This window comes from Bison bison, unplaced genomic scaffold (genome assembly GCF_000754665.1).
Source record: "Bison bison bison isolate TAMUID 2011002044 unplaced genomic scaffold, Bison_UMD1.0 scf7180017858770, whole genome shotgun sequence".
Classification (NCBI taxonomy): Eukaryota; Metazoa; Chordata; class Mammalia; order Artiodactyla; family Bovidae; genus Bison; species Bison bison.
Window position 1 is genome coordinate 496924 of NW_011489342.1, and position 19105 is coordinate 516028.

Sequence of the window (19105 nt, forward strand, 5' to 3'; positions counted from 1 at the left end):
AGATGGCGGTGGTGGTGGGTGTGTGTGTGGATCTTCAGTTGCCCAGGTGTTCTCAGCCTTGGGATGAATCCTGTTTCCTTGGTTTTGGACTGAGGAGTCCCTACACTGCAGCTGTGTCTGCGGGCCTGGCCAGGTTGCCTTATGAGATGTGTGGGTCAGTTGTGGGAAATAGGAACAAGGACTTCAGATTCTTTTTTTAAGCAACGTTATTGAGATACAATTTGAATACCTTAAAATTTACCCATCGTAAGTGTAGAGTCCAGTGAGTCTTAGTCTTTAAATATATTTAAACCAGCTCCACAATCCCATTTTAGAGTTCTTCCATTACCCTGAATGTTCCCTTGGGCCTTTCACACTCAATCTCTGCTCCCATCCTCCAGCCCCAGATAAACACAGATCTGCTGTCTGAATCTATAGTTTTGCCGTTTGAGTCCCTAGAACTATTATATAAATAGAATCATGCGATCCGTGGTCTTTGGTGTCTGCTTGTTTCATCAAGCAGAATGGCTGTGAGGTTCATGCCTGTTACTGTATAGGTCATTACTTCATTCCTCTTTATTACAGCTTCTTTATTTGTACCTCTAGTGCAAAATGCAAATGCCTGGCCCTTTGTTCAAAAAGCAGGGAAAAGGGCCATCAGCAATATTAAAGCTTAAAGCTTTTCCTTTTTACATTTCTACTAGCAACGTCTGAGGGTTTCTTCATATCCCCCCCAACACTTATTATCTGTCTTTTTGATTATAGCCTTTCTGCTGGAGGATTTGTTATGGTTTCTCATCATGGTTTTGATTTGCATTTTCACAATGATCAATAATACTGAACATCTTTTTATGTGTTTACTTGCTATCCGTATGTTTTCTTTGGTGAAGTATCTGTTTAAATCTTTTGTCCATTTGTTTTAAAATTGAATTGTTTGCCCTTATTATTGAATTGTAAGACTTAAAAAAATGTTCTGGATACAAGTTGATCTAGTTATATGATTTGTAAATATTTTCTCCTGGATGGTGACTTATCTTTTCATTTTCTAATACCGTCTTTTGAATAGCAAACATTTTTAATTTTAATGAAGCCCATTGAATCAAAAACTCATTGGTTTTGTGGTCCATACTTTGTGTGACATCTGATTCTTTTCATTACTCTCTTTAGAGGAGAAATTGGGGTTGTGGTGAAAGGCAGTCACCAATTTTTTACTTGTTTTGGGGGAATTGAGGGACCGATTAATCTTGATTGTATTATAGACATATACAGAGAAAATGAACGTGGTTTTTAGATGAACAGAACTTTGCAGCCTTTGCCTGGCCTCCTCCTCACTGCAGACATGCAGTGCGACATGCCTGGTGGAGAGGCTCAGGGAGGGGCTTAGAGATGATGGAGAAGAGTCATAGACTGAAAGTGTCACTCTCCACATGGAAGGAGAAAACACCACAAGAAAATTTTAGCGATCATGGAATCCTCTGACCCTGTATGAGGTTTTTTCCCTAGAAGATCTGACCTTGTGATTATGCTAGAAGGGGAATGGTTTGAGGCTGAAGCTCTAGTTTGTTTGTTTGTTTTTCCCCAAAAAATCTAAGCACCACTTGAAATTAATGATTAGTGGCCATCTCAGTTTTAGCTAAAACTGCAGACATGATAATAGGTGCGATGCTCATAGTATAAATGGTAAAGAGACATCTTTTACTCAGGAAAATCTTGTATTATTAATATCTTTCAGCTAGTTAAAAGATATTTACTTAACATCCATTATATGCCAGTCTCTGTTCTAGGTGCCATGGATACTTAAAAAGGGCAAAGCAAACAAAAATCCTTGCTCTTGTGGAGCTTACATTCCAGGAAGGGGAGACAGACAATACATAAAAAGTGAAGAAAATAACACTGTAAGATAGAAGTGACAGATGCCATGGGAAAAAAATAGCGGGGGTTGGGGGTGAAGGACACTGATGATGTTTCATATCATAGAGGGTGATCAGGGGAGAACTCAGTGAAGGGAGCTATTTGAGGTAAGAAAGTAATATCCGGGGAAAGAGCAAAAAAGGAAGAGCCTCCAGCTAGTGCTCAAGTTTCAAGACGATGGTTGGGCTAGGATATTCAAAGAATGATGCGGAGGCCAGGGTAGGAAGAACAGGGAAGAGCGAAGTAGGAGACAAGCCAGAGAGGAAATGGGGCCGGATACTATCGGCCTCAAAACCCATAAAAACTTGAAATCTCACAGAGAGTGAACTAGAACACGTTTTGTGCAACTATAACATCCAAGTTTCTGTTCTGTTCAGGTGTTTAACAGTTACAATTTCCTCCAATGATTTCCTGAACAATGCAAGTAATTCAGTGTGTGATTGAATAGTAGTTAACTTTTAAAAATGGCAAATGATGCTGTGTGGATAATAAAAGATAACAAATGGATCTAAAATGTTACTACAGCTGCCAAAAAGATTAAAATACTGCTATGTACAATTGAATACAATTTAAATATAAGAATGCATCTATTTTTTTTTTTTTGAAATAGGTTTTAAATGGATTAATTAAAAATAGAGACTGGGAAATGACAAAAATAATTTTTTACGAAGCAGGCTATAAATGGAGAACTACAGTGTTACAGTGAAGGTGTAGATTTAAAAAGTGACTCACCAGAACATGCAATTATTAGGTACAAGTAAGACGCACACTTCCTGGAGGAGGGCATGGCAACCCACTGCAGTATTCTTGCCTGGAGAATCCCATGGACAGAAGAGCCTGGTGGGTTATAGTCCATGAGGTCACAAAGGGTCAGACATAACTAAAGTGACTTAGCATGCACACTTAAAGATATTTTTACATATACCTGAGTAATATGGAATAATATGGACAGTGATTCAATCAGAATATCTTCGTGTGCACTGGAGGCACAACAGGAACACACTAACTCCGTCGGGAATGGGCTGGGCCATCGCTGGAGGTTTGTGAGCCCAGCTCACCATCTAAGAGGAAGTAAGTCTTGAAAGTCGAATGGCAATGTGACTCAGAAAAAGGTGTGGGCTATGTAGCTTAAAACTCAAACCAACATCAGTCATTTAAACCAGAAGGTTCTTGAGGCTGAAACTGGACTTTTAAATATAAACAAAGTATCCTGCCTCAGAGGGACTGGAGTAGGCCCGGAAGTCAGTTTAATGTTAATCTACCTGTTTCTGCCTTTCCTTGCCTTCATTTTTGCACAGCTTTGTCAGAAACCCATTGTTGGCGCCCTCTGGTGGCAGGTTCAAGCTGTGAACTAGAGACTGGCAACACCTTGCAGTTAAGGTGGCCTAACGCCTACTCGATGGACGTGAGTTTGAGTGAACTCCGGGAGTTGGTGATGCACAGGGAGGCCTGGTGTGCTGCAATTCATGGAGTCGCAAAGAGTTGGACATGACTGAGCGACTGAACTGAACTGAACTGAACAGTGCTTACTTGATGAGAAGTGCCTGTACCAACTCATTGCTTGTAAAATCTAGTGTTTCCCTTTGTTAGTGATGCATATTCCAGAGTTACTTGAACGCTAAGCTGGCCTTACAAATAAATAAGCACGTGTAACATTTCTGCATGATAATAACATACTTTGAGAGTTCTTACTGTTAAGTGCTTCATGTTTATTAATTCATTTCAGCCACATAACAATTGTATGAGGTACTATTATATTCCCATTTTACAGAAGGGGAAACTGAGGCATAAAGAGGTCTCATCCATAGAGGGTGACATAACTAGCAAGTGGGAGAGCTGGGATTTAAACTCAGAAAGTCTTGTTACAGATTCTGTGCTCTTAACCTTTGCACCCTACCATGGCTCATGTGGCAGGGTATACAGTTGGTTTTGTATAATGCCTGGTTCTCTAGCACTGTCTTTTATTCTTCAAATACTTTGCTTTTTAAAAGCAAATCAAGGGGAAGTACTTAGATATATTTGTATGTGCACACACATAATATATATATTGAAGTGAAGTGAACTGAAAGTTGTGCAGTCACGTTTGACTCTGTGACCCCATGGACTATGCAGTCCATGGAACTCTCCAGGCCAGAATACTGGAGTGGGTAGCCTTTCCCTTCTCCAAGGGATCTTCCCAACCCAGGACAGAACCCAGGTCTCCCGCATTGCAGGTGGATTCTTTACTGAGTCACAAGCCCAATACATATACATTAAGTACAGATATCATTTAAAGACAGCCATATAAAAAGGAAGAACTATAAATATGAAGGAAGATAAATACATGGCTTTGAACTTTAAAAGTATTTGAAAATTTTTTTTTGTGGTGATGTATACATTCTTATAACATTTGCTGTCATTTATGAATTCAAGTCATTCTTCAAATTGGGATTGAAATATAGTTTGCAAGTCTTAATCTCTGTTAGTCTAATCTTCTTGGGAGTAGAATTAGGATATGATTTCTCTTTGAGTACCAGTAGTGGGGACTCCATCAATACTTACTGTTATGATGAGCAATGGAATGGATGAGTGGGTACATGAGCTAAACTTTATTCAAAGTATGGCATAGGCATTGTATTGATAGCAAGGGCTCATAGGCCGTTAATGAATTCATCACTTTCCTTGCTATTTTGTACTATCTCAATCTACAGCAACCATAGGAGGTAGGTACTACTATCCCATAGGTAAGGAAACTGAAGTACAAAGGTTAAATAAACTGTCCAAGCTGGTAAGTAGCAGAGCTGAGATTCAAACCAGGGAGTCTGGCTCTGGAGTCCATGAGCCCAGCCACCATCTGCATGGCTTGAGCTGGCCTTGGCTGCGATGTGTGTGTTTACAGAGCTGCAGGGGTGCACACTGGGGGCCTTATTTGGGGCTTAATTCTTATAATGGAAAAAGTATTAGGCATGGATGCCTTTCAGCTCTGGGAAACTGAGACTTTACACGCTTCCCCTGACTCTACAACTAAACTCACTGTGCCCGTCCCCCAATCCCTAAACTCACTCCTGTTTTCTGCTCCCTGTCTTAGTGAGGGGCAACAACAGTCTCTTGTCTGGGCTGCCTTTCTCCAGGGTTGTCCCTGTCCCATCCATCCTCCACATAGTACTCTAGAGTGATTTAAAAAAATAGACTTAATTTTCTTTTTAGTAGTCTTCGGTTCACAGCAAAATAGAACCTAAAGTACAGAGAGTTCCCCTTGCTCTCCCACACAGCCAGCCTCCTACACTCTCAACGTTCAGCCCCATAGGAGTGCATTTGTTAGAACTGATGAACCTATGTTGACACATTCTTGCCGAAGTCCACAGTTTACCCGTAGGCTTCACTCTTGTATATTCTGTGGGTTTGGACAAATCTATGACATGTGTTCACCATCACAGCAGCACGCAAAGTAGTTTCACTGCCTGAAATAGCCCCTGTGCTCTGCCTGTTCGTTCCTTTTTCTCCTCTAACCCATGGTAACTACTGATCTTTCCTTTTTACTGTCTCCATAGTTTTGCCTTTTCCAGAATGTCAGTATAGTTGGAATCATATGGTATGTAGCTTTTTCAAATTGGTTTCTTTTCCTTAGAAATATGCCTTTAATTTTCCTCCATATCTTTTCATGGCTTGACTGCTCATTTCTTTTTAGCACGGAATAATACTTCATTGGACTTCCCTGGTGGCTCAGTTCATAAAGAATCCACCTTCAATGCAGGAGACCCAAGTCCAGTCCCAGGGTTGGGAAGATCTCCTGGAGATGGGAATAGTAGCCCAGTCCAGTATTCTTGCCTGGAGAATTCTATGGACAGAGGAGCCTGGCGGGCTACAGTCCATGGGGTTGCCAAGAGTCGGACACAACTTAGCAATTAAACCACCACCACCAATACTTCATTATCTGATGTATCATAGTTTATTTATCAGAGTGATCTTTCAAAAACACAAATCTGATTGCAGTTCTCTCTACTTAAAATCCTCTAATAGCTTCCCCGTGGATAAAAAATAAACTCATTAGCATGTGATCCAAAGTCTTCATAAAAATAGCCTTGCATTCTTCTCCATTACCTTCCCCATGGTACTTGGCTCTCCATTCTTAATGAACTTTTTTCTGTTCCTCAAAGTGACATATTCTCACTTACCCCAGGGCCCTTGCACTTGCTTCACATCCCCCTACTCTAGCTCACTGTTGTCTTCCTATTTGGTTGTTCAGGGTGACTTCAGCATCCTTGTAGGTAGTCCATTCAATATTTAGAAATGGAACTTTTATGGTTATATTTTTAATGTCCTTTATACAAATGTCCCACACTTTAGTTAATATCCTGGTATTCAGGTAAAGTAAGTTCATTTTCTAATCACAAATGTGGTCAAAATGTTAGTGGAATTATGTTAAAAAAAATATAGGTCAGGAAAAAACAATTAAAGACATAATATATATTTAGTTAGCCCCAAATGAAGGATTTGTATTTAGACGGTTGCAGTTGAAGTTATTTTTCTCTTAGTAATTATTTATTGTCACTGGAGGTAGTTTAGTTTTACTGAAATAAATCTGATTAAATTACGAAATTAGAATAAATTTACTTTTATGGTTTTTATTCTGGGCCTTCTTTTCATTGGATCATTAACTGGTGGTTCAGTTTATTTTTAGTGTTAGTGTGTGTACCTGAAATGGTGTCGGTTCTATGACTTCAAATTTAAGGTTCCAATGCTCTTCTTCTCTGTATGTGTCTGCTTTTCTTTCTGAAATGACAGGGTTGGCATATTTTTAAACATTTTCTGAAAATGTCTATAAAGCAAGTTCAAAAGACCTGAACTTTTGTTCTCACTCAACTGTGGAAAAAAATAGAGACTATTAATGTATTTACTTTTAAATGAGTAGAATTGCAAGATAAACTATCCGCTAGGTTACTGCAGCTGTCTAACATTTGTTAAGGGCTTAATACATAGCAGGCACTTTCCTGTAAATTATTTTCTTTAATTCTTGCTCCAGTCTCACAATTTATGTAGAATTTCCTCCATTTTATATGAGCCAAAACAGAGTCTAAGAGGTTGAATCACTTGGCCAGGGGCACATAGATAAATTGTGGGCCCCAGAGAATGTGTTTTTTTTTCATTTCATAGCACAGTTTTTTGATGACCAGGCCAGCTTCTCAAATCATTTTTGGATTTCTTTAATGAGCAGTCAGTGGCAGGGAGCATGCACACAGAGAGCAGGTGTGATGATAAAATAATCAGACTCATTTTGTGGGTGGTTATGGGAATCATTCTCATTGTTTTATAGTCACAAGCTACATTGTGTACAGTATATATCCTTGTGGGTAGATGGGTGTGTACATGTATACGTGTACAAAAGCCTGCCTTGGAAAGGATGCAACAATGCCTTTGTAAACTTCCAAAATACAACCAAATCATATAGACAAAACCTAAGTTGGCAGCCAAATGCTGTGATAACAGTACCTCAAGGCTCAGAAAATAAACATTTTAAAGGGGTTTTACAATCTATTAATAGTATTTTTCACGCTCATTCTTTTAAGTTGGTGCTTGGCACTGATCGGCTATGACCTTGGTTATCCTCGACTATGCTTTTGGTTATTTATTGTAGCTGTATTGCCCCGGCCTGCCATAGGCAAACGCTCTCCCAAAAGATGTTTTTAGAGTATATGTTATTGATGTATAGCATAAATAAGTTTCAATGTAGACGAACCACAAGGCACAGGTTAATGGTTTTAATGAAATGGACTCGCCCATGTAGCAGACACCCAGATTAAGAAAAAGAACATTACCAGCATCAGAGAAACATCCTCATATCTGGTCTTAACCACATCACCCCCTCTCCAAAGGCTTCTACTCTCCTGGCTTTTATCACCAGTTTTGCCAGTTTTTGAACTTCATGTAAGTTGAACCATAGAAAATTTTGCATTTTTTTTCACTTTTCAACGTTTATTTTGTGAGATTCATCCATGCTCTTACATGCAGTGTTGGTTAGCCACTTTGATTTCTACACAGCATTCTTTTATCTGAATATGTTACAACTAGTCCATTCTCTTGTGGATGTACACCTGAATTTCCCCCAGTTTTTGTTATGAATAGTGCCCCTCAAAACATCCTCATATGTATCTTCTGACACAAATACATATATATATCATTGGATGAATGCACAGGAGTGGATTGCTGGGTTGTGAGGTATATATATATTCAGCTTTAGTAGATGCTGTCAAACACTTTTTCCAAAGTAGTTGTGTCAATTTAAATTCCCATTCATAATTTAGAAGAGAGTTTGCTGCTCTGGATCTTTGCCAGCAACTGGTATCATTAGCTTTTTTCATCTTAGCTGTTTGGTGGGTAGGTTCATCATAGTTTTATTCTGTGTTTCTCTAATAACTAATGCAGTTGAGCACCTTTTCACATGTTTATTGGCAACTTGGATATCCTTTTATTGTGAAAAGCCTGTTCACATCTCTTGCCCATTTTCTATTGGGTCGTCTATGTTTTTCTTACTGATTGTAGAACTGTTTTATGTTTATCTCCCAAATGACGTACTGGCTGGAGGTAGTGTAGGAATCCTGGGATCCTGGAAGGGGGAGAACAGAAAGGAGGTTGGGTCACCTGGGTAAAACCTCACTTGCTTCTCCTTTCAGCCCCAACAGCAGAAAGGTATTTTAGGTAGCAATGCCTCTAGTCCCTGGTGGCTCTGTGTTTCTCCAAGAGATAGCTGGCCCCACTTCTTACCTATTAGTGTGCATTTTGAAGCCCCATCACCTGGAAATCTTACAGTATTCTAAACATACAGTTTCAGATGCTCTTAGCCAGTCCCAAACTTGGGTGTCATCTCCATTTCCTCACCTTTCCTCCCAGCCCTCACCTCTCCAGTCCCACAAAGTCCTGGCAATTCTGTGTCCAAAATATGCATCCAGGGACTTCCGTGGTGGTCCAGTGATTAGGACTCTACACTGCCACTGCAGGGGCCACCGGTTTAATCCCTGGTCTGGGAACTAAGATCCCACTGCAAGTTGCATTTTGTTTCACTTTTCATTGTTATTTTGTGAGATTCATCCATGTGAATCTCATGTTTATCCACTTTCATTTCTACACAGCATTCTTTTATCTGAATATGTGGCCCCCCAAAAAAAAAAACATCCAATAGGATCGCTTTACCCTACTTCTACCACCAGCACCTGGTTCAAGGCATAGCACCCTTCCCCAAGGTCCATGAGATGGCTTCTGAATGGCCTCCAACTGGCTCAATGAACTGTTTAAAACACAAGTTGAACCCTCCTTGAAGTTCTTTATTCTCATGTTGTTATTCTTCATACCCCCTCTTCTTGGACTCATGGCACCACCACAGTTGGTAATTACATGTTTCTTTCTGCCTTTGTTCTCATGCCTGTCTTCTCCCCTGACCTGTCAATTCCATGAAGGGATCAGGCCTGCTTCGTGCACTAGTTCAGCTCAACAGTTGGTGCATTTGAACACGAGAGGTTGAATGAATACCCTGTGTCAGATCTGAACCAAGTCCCTGCTGTCCCCGTCAGGTGTTCATCCAGCCTCTTCTGAGTATTTCACATGATGAGGCTCTCACTAAACCTGAGGTCACCTGTCCTGCATTGGAAAGGAAAGCAACATACCTCACTCAGTGTTCAAAGAGGAGGCAAAGTGTGTAAGCCGAAGGAAGGCTGAGGTCCCAGCAAGACGGGAAATAGGAAAATCTTCTCAGGGCACCCGTGTCCTTGCTTAATTGTTTTAGTTGGAAAACTCCCCTTAGTCAGCAGATGCAGCTCCTGACTCTTTGGCCCTCACTTCCCTCCCACCCATAGCATTTCTAGGGAACACAGTGCACTTCTGTTCTGGGGGCAAAACAAGCTTGTGTGTTTGTGGGGTCTATCCTGTTCCCATATTCAGCCTCTGACCTCTCCCTCTGGAACTGAGGTCAGAGTGGAACATGACATGACCTGGGGCTCCCAAAAGGGCCTCACCCATCTCTCAGTGGCCCAGTCCCTTACCCAAGTGTGGATTATTGAACACACTGTCATCAAAGGTGGTAGCAGGGAGCTAGACGTCCAAATGCATTCCCTGAATGAGACAAGACAGTGGTTTGCAATTCTGGCTGTATTGAGGCCGGGTCCCCAGTGTGGTTAGTCTATTAAGTAGGAATCTCACCCCGTGATGATCTCAATTAATTTGATGTTTTCCCTAGTTCCCTTTAGATAGTCTGTACTCAGCACTGTGGGTTCATGAGCAGTTTTAAATCCAACACAGGGAAAGTCCTCCTTGTATCCCCACGGTTCACAGTCAAGGCAAAGTCTATCAGTATAGCTCAACAAGGCCTTGGAGCCATAGAGAGATGAATTCTAGCTTGATCCAGGCACTTGTCAAGTGGGACCCTGGACATTCACTCACCTGGCTGAGCTTCAGTGTCTTCCTCTGCCATGTGAAGCCACTTCTTGCCTCTAGGGCCATTGTGAAGATTCAGTAAGTTATGGAAAGTGTCCAGCACTGTAGCTAGTTCAGAGTAGGTGTCCTGTATGGGATGATTCGTATTTCAAACAGTTTCCCATCTTATGGGAAAGATGACCAAATATGGCTTGTGAATCTGTTTCATTGTTCTGGGAGGTACTACATTTACTCTTGATTTCAGGGCAGTATTTGCTGAATTGCTATAGTGTGAGGTACTGCCAGGCTCATTGGCATTTCTGATGGGGAGACAGAGGTAAGGCGTAGAAACTGATTTGAGCAAGTGAACTGGAAGCAAGTCCAAACTCTGAAGCTTTTAATACTCTATCTTCAATTCATTCCCAATTAATTCCCATCAGTTATGAGTAAGGAGGACTTTAGTTCCCTCTTTTCCTAGCACATATCTGAATAATTAGAATCCCCCAAATACCCTTCTTTTTTTTTAACTTACATAGTTTATTAATTTCCATACATACAGGCCAATGAGGTACATTGTTTAAAGTTCAGGAATCTATAGACAGATTCTCTTTAATGACATTGTTCTATTTCCAAGGCTATAGAAATGAGTCAGTTATGCTTCTTCCCTCAGCTGAAATTGTTGCATCAAATCTGTTATCAAAGTCAAATGTATTGAATTAATCAATCTTTTCTTTTCTTTTCTATTTTCTCTGCTACCACCCATGTCTAGGTTTTCCCAGATTACTACAATAGACTTGAAAAAAAATGTTTATTATGGAAAAATTTAAACTTCAAACATACTAAAAAATAAAGAGAACATTATATTGAACGCTCATGTACCTGACATAAAACTGCACCAATTGTAAACTTTTTGCCATTCTTCTCCTTCATTTTTTTCTGGACTCATAGAATGTCCGTGTGTATCTCTAATAAATAAGCAATTTGTGTCCCCCACAGCTTTTTCATTATTCTTTCTCTAATATCATTTTTCTCACCAATCCAAAAATTTCCCACCCAAATATCCTACTTTATCCAGTAATTCTGGACATGTGCTCTTGTGAGCCTTTTGAGTAATACTGACAATAAAGGAAAAAAAGAAACAATGAAGACTTGAGGGGGAGGGAGGGCCCGCTAATTTTCCCTGGGTAATAGAAGTGTGGATGGTAATTATTTTTCTCACCAGTGTCCCACATTTAGTAAGCCATAATGTATTAGCATTATTATCAGAATATGCTCCCCACCAAACTTTCTAAATTAAAACACCAGGCAAGTTAATTTAAATGCTGCTGTACCTGTGAAGTACCAGTTACCCTATATAAAGTGGTCAAAGCAGAGAGCAGGAGGCTCAGGGCACCTTGGGGTCAGCCATACTGGATTAAAAGCTCATCAGCACTGAGAGGGAACACGACTGTGGTTTCTCTTGAAGAGTACAAAGGGCTTATTCCATCAATGGTAGATGCTCAGTAAATAGTGGCTAAGGTGATGAAGGAAGCTAGAATCAAGATTGCCGGGAGAAATATCAATAACCTCAGATATGCAGATGTCACCACCCTTATGGCAGAAAGTGAAGAGGAACTAAAAAGCCTCTTGATGAAAGTGAAAGAGAAGAGTGAAAAAGTTGGCTTAAAGCTCAACATTCAGAAAACGAAGATCATGGCATCTGGTCCCATCACTTCATGGCAAATAGGTGGGGAAACAGTGGGAACAGTGGCTGACTTTATTTTTCTGGGTTCCAAAATCACTGCAGATGGTGACTGCAGCCATGAAATTAAAAGACGCTTACTCCTTGGAAGGAAAGTTATGACCAACCTAGACAGCATATTAAAAAGCAGAGACATTATTTTGCCAATAAAGGTCCATCTAGTCAAGGCTATGGTTTTTCCAGTGGTCATGTATGGATGCTAGAGTTGCACTATAAAGAAAGCTGAGCACCAAAGAATTGATGCTTTTGAACTGTGATGTTGGAGAAGACTCTTGAGAGTCCCTTGGACTGCAAGGAGATCCAACCAGTCCATCCTAAAGGAGATCAGTCCTGGGGGTTCACTGGAAGGTCTGATGTTGAAGCTGAAACTCCAATACTTTGGCCACCTCATGAGAAGAGTTGACTCATTGGAAAAGACCCTGATGCTGGGAAATATGGAGGGCAGGAGGAGAAGGGGACGACAGAGGATGAGATGGTTGGATGGCATCACCGACTCGATGGACATGGGTTTGGGTGAATTCCGGGAGTTGGTGATGGACAGGGAGGCCTGGCGTGCTGCGGTTCATGGGGTTGCAAAGAGTCGGACACGACTGATCGACTGAACTGAACTGAACTGAAATGAAGGTGATGAATGAATGATTCTTCTCTTTCAATCACCTGGCAACATTTGCTTTTTATATTTTCCTCAGTGACAAATGCCTGCTTAGCTTAGATCCCTCCAGACAGGGACACTATTTTTCAAACCAACCAGTTGATAAACATTTACTGAGTTCTTATTATATGCCAGGCACTTGGTATGCAGTTGTGACCAAAGACAGTCATGTCCTTGCTGCCGTGGACCTCATAAGCTGGTGGAGAAGACAAGATGTAGTCAAATTAAATAAAGAAAGAAGATGGGAGACGTCAGGCTCCCACCATCGGAGCGGCGGCCCGGCGCGGCGCAGCGCCGACAGCTTGAGCTCTCATTGCAGCGAGTGTTCCGTTCCCGTCACCGGGCTGCGCCGCTGGAGCCGCAACGCGCCTCCGCGCTCCTCGCCGCTTCCAACCCCGCGGCCGCCGCTCCTCTAGCAGTGGGCACACACACCCTGAGGACGTCAACCAGAGCCTGGCCGAGTGGAAGCTCTTTATTTACAACCGGACCACCGGAGAGTTCCTGGGGTGCACCGCCAAGAGCTGAGGTTTGATCTTGCTCTTCTACCTAGTCTTTTATGGGTTCCTGGCTGCACTCTTTTCATTCACAATGTGGGCCATGCTTCAGACTCTGAACAATGAGGTTCCAAAATATTGTGACCAGGTTCCTAGTCCAGGACTGAAATGGTTTTTCCAAAACTATTGTCGGTGTTGGACTTTTCATTCAGCCTGTCTGATTCAGAATCCTATCAAGGGTACATTGATGACCTTAAGAAATTTCTAAAGCCATATGGCCTAGAAGAACAGAAGAATCTCACAGATTGTACCAGCGGAAATTTTTGAGCAGAAGGATCTAGAATACACTGCGTGTCAGTTTCCTCTTGCCTTACTTGAAGCATGCAGTGGTGTGGATGATCCCACGTATGGCTACCAAGCAAGAAACCCTTGTATTCTTGTGAAAACGAACAGAAAAATTGGATTAAAGCCTCAAGGAGAACCAAGGATAGACTGTATTGGAAAGAGTGAAAGCACTGGAGTTCTATCCACTTATTCTCCCAAAGGAATGATAGATTTAAAATATTTTCCATACTATGGAAAAAAAACTGTATGGGAGCTACCTGCAGCCACTAGTTGCCGTCCAGCTCAGCTTTGGTAGTGATGGTGACGTAGAAGAAGTAATGGTTGAGTGCAAGATTGTGGATCACCCAACCTAAAAACCCAGAATGACCGTGACAAGTTTTTAGGACGAGTTGCATTCAAGATCACCACACATGCATAGTAGGAGTTAGGATGTCTCCACAGAGTAAACGTTGTGTTGTCTGTCTTCATTTTGTATCAGCGGGACCTGCCATTCCAGAATTATGAGACCATCTTGGAGAAACATGGAGTGGTACATGACACTGCGATAACATAATGTGCTTCCAGATAATAGTGGTCCATGTCTTTCTAAGTAACTGCCTGTTGCCTCTGCTGCCTTTTGAACCATGTACAGACACCAGATAGGGACTGTGAACACCTGATTCTGAACATGTAGGTTGGGGGTCTTGTCCAGTTTTTATGTGGTTTAATTGCCAAGTGTCTAAAGCTTGAACGTGCTGTGCTATGTAAATATTTTATAGATTTAACACTGGTTAACTGTCATATTTTGATGTCAGCAAAGTTTTAGGGGATAAAATGGTACCTGATCAATATCAAATGACTTTATAGCTGCAAGAAATTTAGTGTGTGGAAAAGTTCTGTATGTGAGGAGGAAAAAAGGAAAATAAAAGTGTTCAGTTCAGTCACTCAGTTGTGTCCAACTCTTTGCAACCCCATGAAACACAGCACGCCAGGCCTTCCTGTTCATCACCAACTCCCGGAGTTCACCCAAACCCATGTCCATCGAGTTGGTGATGACATCCAGCCATCTCATCCTTTGTCGTCCCCTTCTTCTCCTGCTCCCAATCCCTCCCAGCATCAGAGTCTTTTCCACTGAGTCAACTCTTCACATGAGGTGGCCAAAGTATTGGAGCTTCAGCTACAGCATCATTCCTTCCAAAGAACACCCAGGGCTGATCTCCTTCAGAATGGACTGGTTGGATCTCCTTGCAGTCCAAGGGACTCTCAAGAGTCTTCTCCAACACCACAGTTCAAAAGCATCAATTCTTCGGCGCTCAGCCTTCTTCACAGTCCAACTCTCACATCCATACATGACCACTGGAAAAACCATAGCCTTGACTAGACGAACCTTTGGTTGCAAAGTAATGTCTCTGCTTTTGAATATTCTATCTAGGTTGGTCATAACTTTCCTTCCAAGGAGTAACGCGTCTTTTAATTTCATGACTGCAGTCACCATCTGTAGTGATTTTGGAGCCCAGAAAAATAAAGTCTGACACTGTTTCCACTGTTTCCCCATCTATTTCCCATGAAGTGATGGGACCAGATGCCATGATCTTCATTTTCTGAATGTTGAGCTTTAAGCCAACTTTTTTCATTCTCCACTGTATGCTGTCTAGGTTGGTCATAACTTTCCTTCCAAGGAGTAAGCGTCTTTTAATTTCATGGCTGCAATCACCATCTGGGTTAAAAAAAAAAAAAGATGGACAGATGTGTAGGTGCTGCAGAGGAAATAAACTCTTGATTGGGAAGTCAGGCAAGAGTTCCCACCTGAGGAGGGGACATGTGAGTTGAGACCTGAAAGGTTAAAGCAGGAAGGTGGGTTGTGATGGAGAGTGGGGTTGTGTTTTAGGCAGAGAGAACAGCGTACAAAGAGATCCTCAAGTGGCAGACAGCTTGGCTTCTTCAAGGCGGTGAGGAGGCTGGTGTGCCTGGAGCACTGTGAAAGATGGAAGACGGGGGTGTGGTTGGTGTGAGATGAAGTTGGACAGGCGGGTAGAAGCCAGATCATGCAGGGACCTGGAGGCTGTGGTTATGCATTTGGGTTTATTCTGAGTACAGTAGGAGCCTGCCCTTGCTTCCTCCAAACTTACTTCACCTGCAGTTTTTTTTTTTTTCACCTCTGTTTTTGGCAATTCTATCTTTCCAGTTGCTTAGGCCAAAAATTTTGGAGTTATCCTTAACTCTTCCCCCACCCCGCCTTACACTACATCTTCCTTGACAACAAATTCAGCTGCCTGTTCCTTTAAGTTATAATAGACTCTCACCACTTCTCATCACTTCCACTCCTTCCTGATCTAAGCCACCATCATCTCTTATCTGAATTACTGGATTCACTTCGCAGCATCTTGGGCTAAAGATGCTGTCAGATTATCTCCCTCCTGTAGTCAAAACCTTGTAATGTTTCACCATCTCAGAGTGAAAGCAAATCTTACCATTGCACAATCTGGCCCCTCCCTTGTTATTTCCTAGATCGTGGGTACAAAATCAGAGGGGGAATCAGAGGCTATAACCATTTATTCACTCAGTTAGTCCTTCAACAAATAGTTATTGAGTATCTGTGATATGTCAGGTACTCCTCTAGGTGCTTGGAACACACTGGGGACAGATAAAAAGTCTCTGCTTCATGGAACTTACACAGTAAAGAAGTAAATTACATAACTTGTTAGAAGGAAATAAGTGTTAGGGGAAAAATAGTTAGGTTAAGGAAAAACCCAGAATCTTGGGTGGGGAGAGATTGTAATTTTATATAGGGTAGCCTTGCCGAGAATGGAAACAGTGACAGACTTTATTTTTTTGGGTTCCAAAATCACTGCAGATGGTGATTGCAGCCATGAAATTAAAAGATGCTTGCTCCTTGGAAGAAGAGTTATGACCAACCTAGACAGCATATTAAAAATAGAGACATTACTTTGCCAACAAAGGTCCATCTAGTCAAAGCTATGGTTTTTCCAGTAATCATGTATGCATGTGAGAGTTAGACTATAAAGAAAGCTGAGCACTGAAGAATTTATGTTTTGTTTTTGTGTGTGTTCATTCTATAACAAGCCTTTATTTTTTATTTTTTAATATAAATTTATTTATTTTAATTGGAGGCTAATTACCTTACAATTATTGTATTGGTTTTGCCATACAACAACATGAATCTGCTACGGGTGTACATGTGTTCCCCATCCTGAATCCCCCTCCCACCTCTCTCCCCATACCATCCTTCTGGGTCATCCCAGTGCACCAGCCCCAAGCATCCTGTATCATGCATTGAACCTGGACTGGCGATTGGTTTCATATATGATATTATACATGTTTCAATACCATTCTCTCAAATCATCCCACCCTCTCCCTCTCCCACAGAGTCCAAGACACTGTTCTGTACATCTGAGTCTCTTTTGCTGTCTCGCATACAGGGTTATCGTTACCATCTTTCTAAATTCCATATATATGCGTTAGTATACTGTATTGGTATTTTTATTTCTGGCTTACTTCACTCTGTATAATAGGCTCCAGTTTCATCCACCTCATTAGAACTGATTCAAATGTATTCTTTTCAATGGCTGAGTAATACTCCATTGTGTATATGCACCACAGCTTTCTTATCCATTCGTCTGCTGATGGACATCTAGGTTGCTTCCATGTCCTGGCTATTATAGACAGTGCTGTGATGAACATTGGGGTACACGTGTCTCTTTCAATTCTGGTTTCCTTGGTGTGTATGCCCAGCGGTGGGATTGCTGGATCATAAGGCAGTTCTATTTCCAGTTTTTTTTTTTAAGGAATCTCCACACTGTTCTCCATAGTGGCTTTACTAGTTTGCATTCCCACCAACAGTGTAAGAGGGTTCCTTTTCTCCACACCCTCTCCAGGATTTATTTCTTGTAGACTTTTGGATCGCAGCCATTCTGACTGGCGTGAAATGGTACCTCATTGTGGTTTTGATTTGCATTTCCCTGGTAATGAGTGATGTTGAGCATCTTTTCATGTGTTTGTTAGCCATCTCTATGTCTTCTTTGGAGAAATGTCTATTTAGTTCTTTGGCCCAGGTTTTGATTGGGTCATTTATTTTTCTGGAATTGAGCTGCAGGAGTTGCTTGTATAGTTTTGAGATTAATTATTTGTCAGTTGCTTCATTTGCTATTATTTTCTCCCATTCTGAAGGCTGTCTTTTCACCTTGCTTAGAGTTTCCTTTGTTGTGCAGAAGCTTTTAATTTTATAGGTCCCATTTGTTTACTTTTGCTTTTATTTCCAATATTCTGGGAGGTGGGTCATAGAGGATCCTGCTGTGATTTATGTTGGAGAGTGTTTTGCCTATGTTCTCCTCTAGGAGTTTTATAGTTTCTGGTCGTACATTTAGATCTTTAATCCATTTTGAGTTTATTTTTGTGTCTTGCATTCCTATACACTAATAATGAGAAAATAGAAAGAGAAATTAAGGAAACAATTCCATTCACCATTGCAATGAAAAGAATAAAATACTTAGGAATATATCTACCTAAAGAAACTAAAAACCTATATATAGAAAACTATAAAACACTGGTGAAAGAAATCAAAGAGGACACTAATAGATGGAGAAATATACCGTGTTCATGGATTGGAAGAACCAATATAATGAAAATGAGTATACTATCCAAAGCAATCTATAGATTCAATGCAATCCCTATCAAACTACCAATGGTATTTTTCACAGAGCTAGAACAAATAATTTTAAAATTTATATGGAAATTAAAAAAAACTCAAATAGGCAAAGCATTCTTGAGAAAGAAGAATGGAACTGCAGGAATCAACCTGCCTGACTTCAGGCTCTACTACAAAGCCAGAGTCATCAAGACAGTATGGTACTGGCACAAAGACAGAAATAGAGATCAATGGAACAAAATAGAAAGCCCAGAGATCAATCCATACACCTATGGACACCTTATCTTTGACAAAGGAGGCAAGAATATACAATGGGGAAAAGACAATCTCTTTAACAAGTGGTGCTGGGAAAACTGGTCAACCACTTGTAAAAGAATGAAACTAGAACACTTTCTAACACCATACACAAAAGAATTTATGCTTTTGAACTGTGGTATTGGAGAAGACTCTTGAGAGTCCCTGGGACTGCAAGGAGATCCAACCAGTCCATCCTAAAAGAAATCAGGTCCTGAATATTCATTGGAAAGACTGATGCTGAAGCGGAAACTTCAATACTTTGGCCACCTGATGTGAAGAACTGACTTATTTGAAAAGACCCTGATGCTGGGAAAGATTGAAGGCGGGAGAAGGGGATGACAGAGGATGAGATGGTTGGATGGCATCACTGACTCAACGAACATGAGTTTGAGTAAGCTCCAGGAGTTGGTGATGGACAGGGAAGCCTGGCATGCTGCGGTCCATGGGGTTGCAAAGAGTTGGACACGACTGTGTGACTGAAGTGAACTGACTTGCCGAGAAGGTGATATTAGCACCTTCTAACATAAGTGGAGGGAGTTAGCATTGCAGGTGACAATCGTGGCAGGATCTTGGGGCAGTGGAGCAGTGACCTCTCTTCAGGGTGATGCGGGCTGTGGCTGCCACATAGTTTTTGGTACCCCCAACCCAGGACAGGGGGT

At 41.3% G+C, this 19105-nt stretch overlaps 1 pseudogene; it reads left to right on the forward strand.

The window, feature by feature from the left end:
- The window catches only part of LOC104980612, a 57785-nt pseudogene extending 43863 nt beyond the window's left edge, over positions 1–13922 (forward strand).
- Positions 13923–19105: the final 5183 nt, after the last annotated feature.